Consider the following 9,277-nt stretch of genomic DNA (forward strand, 5'->3'; position numbering starts at 1 on the left):
AAATATCATTTGCAACCTAAAAAAACATGGCTTTGAGTCTCTGGTAAAACATGAAAAGACATCCCTGGTTTTTCCTTTGACCCACAGTGTCAGGAATGAAAGATGGCCTGCCTGATTGGGAGATGAATCAAACCCCAAATCATTCATTCATCCATTCAGTTCACAAATACTGATAGGGCTGTACGGGAGCCAGGTGGCCACTTACCTGAGCCCTGCACACAAAGGGACACAAAATCCATCCCTGATCTGGAAGTCACCCTGCGCAAAGCAAGTGCTCAGCAAAGACCTGGACAGGGCAGCCTCTAAGATGTCTCCTGGGGATCTAGGGATCCAGGTGCTGGGATGCCTGGGCTACTGGCTATGGATCTTGACACTGAAGAAACTAGAGTGTGGATGGCGATGCAATTCCAGTGCCCCCAGATACTGGGAGGCTTTTCATGGGATCCGAGCAAGCCGATCAACAGGTTTGAGCCAGGGTTGTGTTAGTGATCTGGTGGCCAAAGGCTGCTTACAGGTTGCTGTCCCGAACTGGAGGGGGCCCACGATCTGGCCTAGCTTCAGGGGGATGGGAAAGTAGAAAATGGAGAACACCATTTATTACCAGGTCCACAAAAGCCTGCTTTCAAATAGGAAAAAAAAAAAAAGAACAGTCCCCTATTTCATGAATTTTACTGACTCTCAGTCTTGCTCGTAGGCTGTTCTCAGTATTAGGGAGATAGATCCATTAACTTCTGGGGCCAGGAGCAGACTCATTACCAAGATCCCTTCTCTCACTCCCATCTTCTGCACAAACCCACTTGAGCCCCCTCTCAATTCCTGGCATAAGTAGGCCACTGTTTCATGATGCTTTTCCCTTAATAAAAATTTCTCAGATACCCAATAGAAAAAGTGGGCAAACAACTTAGACAAGGCAATTAGCCAAATGGCCGGGAAACATGAAAAGGTGATTCACATTAGTGGTTACAGGGGTTACAGATTAAAACTCCGAGTCCTGGACTGTGTACTCACCAGGATGGCTACAACCAAAGCTCTGGAAACATTCAGGGGAGTGAGGCTGGGGAGTAACAAGGGCACACACATCGTCAGTGAAAAGGTGGATTGGTCCAAGCCCTGCAGAGTCCTGTCAGGTAGTTCTGCTAAAATTAAACATACCTGTAACATCTAACTGAGCAGATACCCTCCTGGGGATGAGCCAAAGGAAAGCAGGTTCCTCAGAAGCACCCATTGCAGCTGAACCGCGAATAGCCAAACCCTAAACTCAACCCCGGAGAAGGCAATGGCACCCCACTTCAGTACTCTTGCCTGGAAAATCCCATGGATGGAGGAGCCTGGAAGGCTGCAGTCCAAGGGGTCGCTGAGGGTCGGACATGACTGAGCGACTTCACTTTCACTTTGCACTTTCATGCATTGGAGAAGGAAATGGCAACCCACTCCAGTGTTCTTGCCTGGAGAATCCCAGGGACGGGGGAACCTGATGGGCTGCCGTCTATGGGGTCGCACAGAGTCGGACACGACTGAAGCGACTTAGCAGCAGCAGCAGCAGCAGCAAACTCAACCCAAATGCCCATCAGTGGAAGAACACGGGAATACATGGTGTGCAGCACCGAGGGGAGATGAGTGACTTGCTCTTACACACAATGCTATGGATAAAGCTCAAAAACAACGTAAAGGAAAAGCAACCAGACATGAAGCAGCACATCACATCTAACTATTTTTATATGGAGTTTGACAGTTTGTTTGTGACACTGGGGTCACAACAGGGGGGCAGTGGGCGGTGGGGCTTGGGAAGAGGGCTTGAGGGGCCACACTGGATGATGGAACGTCCTCTGTGCTGACCCGAGTGGTGGTCACATGGGTGTAGACAGTGGTAAAAATTCTTCAAACCATCCACTTAAGAATTTTTTGTTTTGTTTTGCTTTAATATTTGTTTGTTGGGCTGCAGTGGGTCTTAGTTGCAGCATATGAACTCTTCATTGCGGGACATGGGATTTAGTTCCTTAACCAGGGATTGAACCCAAGCTCCCTGTTATGGGAGCACGGAGTCTTAGCCACTGGATCACCAAGTCCCTGTCCACTTAAAATGTGTCTATTTTATCATCTGTAAATGATGCCTTAATAAAAAAGTAAATAAAAACAATCAAACGTCTTGGTGACCACCCTTGACAGAGGCATGGCTGGACAGCAAAATCTCACCTGTACTAATGTGACCCCATCCCCTGGGAGTTTACTAAGGCAGTCTCAAACACCCAGTTCCCAGGCCCTTGGCAACAGTTTCCATCCTTACCGCTCAGCTGGCACCAAAAATGGCGTGTCTCTTTCCAGCCAAGCAGGCTGTGGCACCTCCTGCAGGTCTCCAGGGACCCCCTCCCTGGAGTTGTCCTCCAACAGCTCCCAAGCCCCTGGGCCCAAGTGCTGCTGGCCCCGCCCTGGACCCAGGAGCCAGGCCTGCTCAGAACCTCAGAGTGGGTACTGCTGGACTTCAGCGAAAGCTTACGGGGCCACAAGTACACTGGACATGCAGGACTGCTCTGGAAGGGAAGGTTAGACAAAGGAAGAAATGCTTTAGGAGGGTCCTGTATTTAAAACTCCTTTTCTGTCAATCACTTATACTTCAATTTTTTAAAATTTTTAAATAAATAAACCAGACACCTTTTTCTGCTAAAATTGCATAGTTTCAGCCGTGTTGCACCCCAGCCCACAGACCGGGGGATGTCAACTTCAGTTGTACATCAGAATCCCATGGAGCTGTGAAACGTAGGGTGCCAGGCCCACCCCCAAAGACCAGCTGAATCAGACCCTCCCACACAGTGATGCTCAAGGCGTGCTCCTGAAGCAGGAACATGTTAGAAATGCAAACGCCCACTGAGACCTCCTGGATTCTGGAACTGCTCCCAGCAATCTCTGTCATAATTGTTCTGAGAAGCCCTCCCAGTGACTGATACATGCTCTAGTGCGAGGCCCTCTCCTGTGGTTAGAAATTTGCATTCCTCACGGGTTCACAGGTGGTACAGACACTGATGTTCTGGGAACCATCACTGTCTAACTGTCTAATGGGCAGACCCAGCTCTGAGAGGTGGGGATTAAAAGCTGCCCAGGCGAGTGACTCTGACCCAGGTGAGGGTTCATAAATGCTTCCATGGACTGTAATCATTGAACGTGGCAGGAGACCCACAGAGGTGAGGACACTGCAGGAGGAGAAATGAAATTTGTTCTGGGGGCTTCTTCTCATCCAGTGAAACTGTAACTTGGGGTTCTTGGTGTGGTAGGACTTACTTGCTAGGTGTCTACCCCTAGTATCTTCTGGCAAGATAGGAACTGAAGAGGTTTCTGGAAGAACACTTTGTACAAAAGCCTTAGCTGGGGAAAAAGCCTGGTTTTATCCTCAAAGGTTAATCTTTGGTCCATGATGGATGTGGAAGCAAGGGTGGGGAAACTGAAGAATAAAGGGGATGGAGAAGAAGAGAGTCAATGTGGGGCTGGGCACGAGCCAGTCATGGGCTGGCAGAGAGAGAGCTAGGGGGAGGGGTGGGGGGAGGGGAGGAGACACATCTTTCCAAGTAGAACTGACTCTTAAAAAAAAAAAAAAATTGAGCCCCATGAAGGGTTTTGTGTAAGATTAGAGGGAAGAATGGAGCAGGCTGATCTGCAAAGCAGGAAGGAAAAGGATTGAAGTGAGTCCAGAGGGATCTGAAAGGACTGAGGGGGTGGGGAGGTCAGCTGGCCAGGGGAAGGGGTCAGTGGCAGAGGACTGAAGCTTCCTGTTTTCAGACTAATGGACACGGGTGGAGGGGGAGGAAGGAGAGGGTGGGAAGAATGGAGAGAGTAACTTGGAAGCATATATACGACCATGTGTAAAACAGATAACCAATGGGAATTTGCTATTTGAATCAAGGAGCTCAAACTGGGGCTCTGTAACAACCTAGAGGGGTGGGAAGGGGTGGGAGGTGGGAGGGAGGTTAAAGAGGGAGGGGATACATGTATACCTGTGGCTGACTCATGTTGATGTATAGTGGAGGCCAACACAATATTATGAAGCAATTTTCCTTCAATTAAAAATGAATAAGTTTGGGGGGAAAAAAGCTTTCTGTTCTAAGAAGGCAAACCACAGGCTGGCAGGAAACAGTCACCACACATAGATCTTAGGAAAAAACTTGCATTTAGAACATAGAGAGTAGTTGCACAGCTTACTGGTAGGAAGGCAGACAACTCAATGGAAAAAAAATGGGCAAAAGACATGAGTAGACACTTCACAAAGGATATACAGATGGCTGACGAGCCCATGAAAAGACGCTCAGCATGACTAGTCATCCGGGAAATGCAAAATAAAACCACAGCCAAATACCATGTAATACCCACAAGTATGGCTAAAATTAAGAACTTGCAATACCAAGTGTTGACAGAAGGGAGAGCATCTGGAATTCTCATATTCTGCTGGCAGAAACTGAAAATTGAACAACCACTTGGGGAAATTCTGGAGTTCCTTTTAACATTAAACATATATCTACCCTGTGACCCAGCAAATCCACTCAGATCTTTCCCAGAGTGCAATTAAAACAAATATCCACAAAAAGACTTATGGCTATATTTTTATATACCACTCCCAAAAAGTCTTTGCAAGTGCCAAGGAGGAAAAACTTTTCTCTGCCTTCTTAGCTTTGTGATTGGGGCCTGTAAATTAAGCTGAAAAAGGCACAGTAGTAAGAGAAAAAGCAGAGCTTATTTATTCATCCATGCAAGAGTCCTCAATAACAAGAGTAGTCCTTAGAATCTGGGCCTTATCTACTTACACACCTCACTTAGTAGGGGAAATGGAAGAGGAGGAAAAAGACTTCTAGAGGAAGAACAAGCAGGTTTCTTTAGGAAAGAAAAATGGGTTTTAGGAAAACAAACTGGCCAGTAGAACATTTGTGATGGTGTTTGTTCATGCAGGTCCTTCCATTTTCTTCATACACTGTGAAACTCTCCCAAGAGGGGCTTTTGGAAGGTTTATTCTTGGTCTCTCTCCTGCCCCAAAGAGGAAATTTATGATGATCCTCGTTTCTCAGAAATTTCTCCTTTTAGTCAGATAAAGGAAGCTCCAAGAAGACTTCTTTCTGCCTCTACTGAATCTCAAATATCTTCAGTATAAAATAATCTTATATCAACTGCAGGTCTCACAAAGGGATGCACAGAAAAGTGATAATAGTGGTTATGGGTTTGTAGAGCAGGAGATGGAGGCAGGTAGAAACTGAGAGGTTGGGGACAGGAATAAAAGGAAAATATTTGGGGCACATTTTTAATTTCTTTTAAATTCTAGAAAGATATGAATGTGTTGCTCATTCAGAAAAATTTAAGGTCTAAGCATGTTTCTGATCCTTTTAAAGATAAGTTTCAACTCCCTATTTTAAAAAAGATGGATTTTTGCCTCATTAGCAAGGCCTAATAGGATCCAGCCCTGAGGGAGGTGCAAAGATTTTATCATCATTTGCTGCAACTTCTACTGGGAAAGGTTATAAGAATCAGGTCACTCTTTCCACTTTGCCAGGAAGGATACTTTCAGCAATGTCTTAGCTATAAGTCCCAGGACTCTCCCTCATTGTCCCTCCTGGTCTCCAGGAACACAAGACCAGCTGGAGAAGACTGGGGTGGGCTGGCAGTGGGTCTCCAAGAGCCAGCCGACAATGGAAACCATCCCCCTTCAAGCAGATGTCAGCTTATTCCTTGTGTTTTACACACGGGTAAAAGGACAGGTGAAACTCTGACAAACATCTGCATCTTGTCCTGACATTCTGACTCACTGCCCTTAAAAGAATCAAGGTACTGTCCAGCTCAGAGAGGGAACTGTTCTTGATCTGAAGAAGACCCCAAAATAAGAATGCAAGGTCAATTCAAGGTTTTTCAGATATAGTTGGTGACAGGGTCTTACATGCCCTGAAATTTTAAAATACAAACCAGATAGGAAAAGAAAGGATCAAGGTTCTGATTCTGGGGACACATCTCATTTCCAGAACATGCCAAGCACACTCCCATCCAGAGGGCATTAAACCCCTCCTCTCACAATCTTGTCACATTACCCCTGCATCTCATCCTGAGCTCATTCTTTTAAATGCACCTCCCTCAAAATACATCTAAGATAACCCTAAATATGTAAGTCCACCCAAGCAGTCTCTAAAACACATCCCTTTCATCATTTTAGTCTCTTCAGAGTCCATGTGCATGCATGCGTGTTAAGTTGCTTTACTTGTCTCCGACTCTTTGCAACCCCATGGACTGTAGCCTGGCTCTGTCTGTGGGATTCTCCAGGCAAATACCAGAGTGTGTTGCCATGCTCTCCTCCAGGGGATCTTCCCCACCCAGGATTGAACTCAGTTCTCTTATGTCTCCTGCATTGGCAGGCAGGCAGGTTCTTTACCACTAGCGCCAACTTCAGAGTCCTTACCACCCTCAAATTCTTTCTTATTTGTTCATTACCTGTCTCTAAGAATGTCTCCAACAGTGCAGCTATAACTGGCTCCTTCTTCCCCTTCCCCAGTGTTTCCAGCAAGTGCCTAGCAAATAGTAAGGGCTCAGTATGTACTCAATGGATGAATAAATGAATAAAAGTTCAACTTGAGATGTCTGCAAAATATCCAAGGAGCAATGTCAAATGAGAACTGTCTAAGGTCTACTGTACAGTATAGAGAACTATATTCAATATCCTATGATAAACCATAATGGAAAGGAATATGAAAAAAAAAGGTATATATGTGTATAACTGAAGCACTTTGCTGTACTGCAGAAATTAACACAACATTGTACATCAACTGTACTTCAACTAAAATTAATTTTTATAAGTATAGTTATGTTGAAATAAAGTTTTCAAAAGCAAAAAAAAATTAATTTTAAAACACCAAGAGAACGAGCAAAAAAAAAAAAGGAGAGCTGTTAAGTGTGGGCATCTTTAGAACAAATTCATTCTTTAAATCTATAGGAATCAGTGAACCACTTAATGAAAGAAACGGTCTGAGCTCCTAGGAACCCAGGCTTCCGAGGGTGAGTAGAGAAAGGGGAGAAAGTGAAGAAGAGCAAGAAGAGTCTGGCGAGGCAGAAGAAAAACCAGGAGAAGCCAGTGTTGTGGAGGCTGAGAGACAAGAGGGTTTGGAGAGGAAGGAGTGGCCACCTGTGTGGAACGTGACTGCAGGGTGGGCAGCATGGAAGCGGTGAGGATCTGGGCCAGGCAGGTCCAGTGTGGCGATGGGCAGAAACCAGCTGGGAATAGACAGACGCATGAATGGGCCGGGGGAGGAGTGAAAGCCCAAGTGTCAAAGACTCTATGCGGAAGGTTGGCTGCGTCAATCGGTGGAAAAACTGGGTGTAGCTGTAGGCAGATGTGCATCCAGGGAAGATCCTCTTCTGCTTAATATTTTATTGTGAAAACTGTCAAACCTGCAAAAAGTTGAAAGAAGAGTATAACACACATCACTTCACCCTTTACCTAAATTCATTATTTGTTAACGTTCTGCCTCATTTACTACCCCTCCCCATGACACACACACATAGTCATTTTGGGGTGCAGATACTCCTAAATACTGCAGTGTGCTTTTCCTAGGAACAAGACCATTCTCTTCCGTGAGCTCAATGCCACATCCCACTCAGAGAAACGGACCATTGAATCAATAATGTCATCCCGCGCACAGACCGTGTGGACATGCCCCAGCAACAGACACATTCTTTACACTTGCTTTCTTTTTTCCCATCCTGTAGCCAATCGGGGTCCACGCATTCCCTTCGGTTGTCACATCTCTGTTCTCTCCTTTAATCAGAAACAGTCCTTGGCTTTTTTTGTCTGTTTGTCTTTCACGGCACTGACACGTTTGAAGGGTCCGGGTTGATTGTCACGTAGCTCATCCCAAATACTGGGGACTTTGTCTGATTGTTTCCTCATGACTGGACTCAGGTTAAACATTTTTGGCAGGATTACCACATAGATGATGTGAGCTTCTCAAGGGAGATTTTAAAGATGGAAAAAAAATACTCCTTGAATGATGTCAATGATTCAGTAGATCAGGGACAATGCTGGGGAGGCACAGAAGTGGAGCAAGGAAGGAGGTCATGATGTCTTTGAATTTGCTAGATGGAGGTGGGGGGCTGGTTGTGTTATGGGGTTCCAGAATGCAGAATGAATGAATGGATAGACACAAGCATTTGAGAAAATTCAACCTCTATCTATAATTTTTTAAAAAACAAAAACTGTCAGAAAAATAGAAATAGAGAGGAACTGACTCAACTTAACCCTAACCCTGGCTGCTGAGCCAGCTAACAACTTCTGCACCCTCTTCAGCTCTGAGGGTTTCTCTCCCTTACTGTTCCATGTGAGCTGGGATTCGGGAAGGAGCCAAGACTAATACCTTTGCTCAGCCTACCCTCAACTCAGAAGGCAGGAGCTAGAATTTTACTCTCTGTTTGAACCTAAAATCCAAATTCTCTCCTTGACTGCTGGCCCCCTCACACAAGGCTTGTTTACAACCAGCCAGCCAGTCTCCTCCTCCCAGCCTCTCAGGTTGCAACTGTGCCTTCTTTCTCACCAGTCTGCACCTGAGTTTTACTGTTCATTTAATCGCATCTCACTGCAGGGCAGAGTGGGTGGTTTATCCCTCTGTTAGGAGGTAGGGAAGAGTCTGGAAAATTCACTTTTAAGTGTAACCTGCCTGCCTTAGATCAACGTTGCCTCAGTTCAGCTCAGCTCAGTTGCTCAGTCACGTCCGACTCTTTGCGACCCCAGGGACTGCAGCACGCCAGGCCTCCCTGTCCATCACCAACCCCCGGAGTTTACTCACACTCATGTCCATTGAGTCAGTGAGGCCATCCAATCATCTCATCCTCTGCTGTCCCCTTCTCCGTCTTTCCCAGCATCAGAGTCTTTTCAGATGAGTCAGTTCTTCACATCAGGTGACCAAAGTATTGGAGTTTCAGCTTCAGCATCAGTCCTTCCAATGAATATTCAGGACTGATTTCCTTTAGGATGGACTGGTTGGATCTCCTTGCAGTCCAAGGGACTCTCAAGAGTCTTCTCCAACACCACAGTTCAGATGTCATATTTTTTACATTATGCAAGTAATATTTGGTTATATTCTTTTCATAAACATTAAGCCCTTATGAAAGATTCCCCCTTTACTCACCACTCCCAATACAAGCAGATCTTGGTGATACTGCAGGCTTGGGCCCAGACCACAGCAATAAAGCAGGTCGCACAAATTCTTTTGGTTTCCCAGGACACATAAAGATGTTCACACTGTCTCTTAAGTGTGGTAGCATTATG

Source organism: Ovis aries, chromosome 13 (genome assembly GCF_016772045.2).
Source record: "Ovis aries strain OAR_USU_Benz2616 breed Rambouillet chromosome 13, ARS-UI_Ramb_v3.0, whole genome shotgun sequence".
In the NCBI taxonomy this organism is placed as follows: Eukaryota; Metazoa; Chordata; class Mammalia; order Artiodactyla; family Bovidae; genus Ovis; species Ovis aries.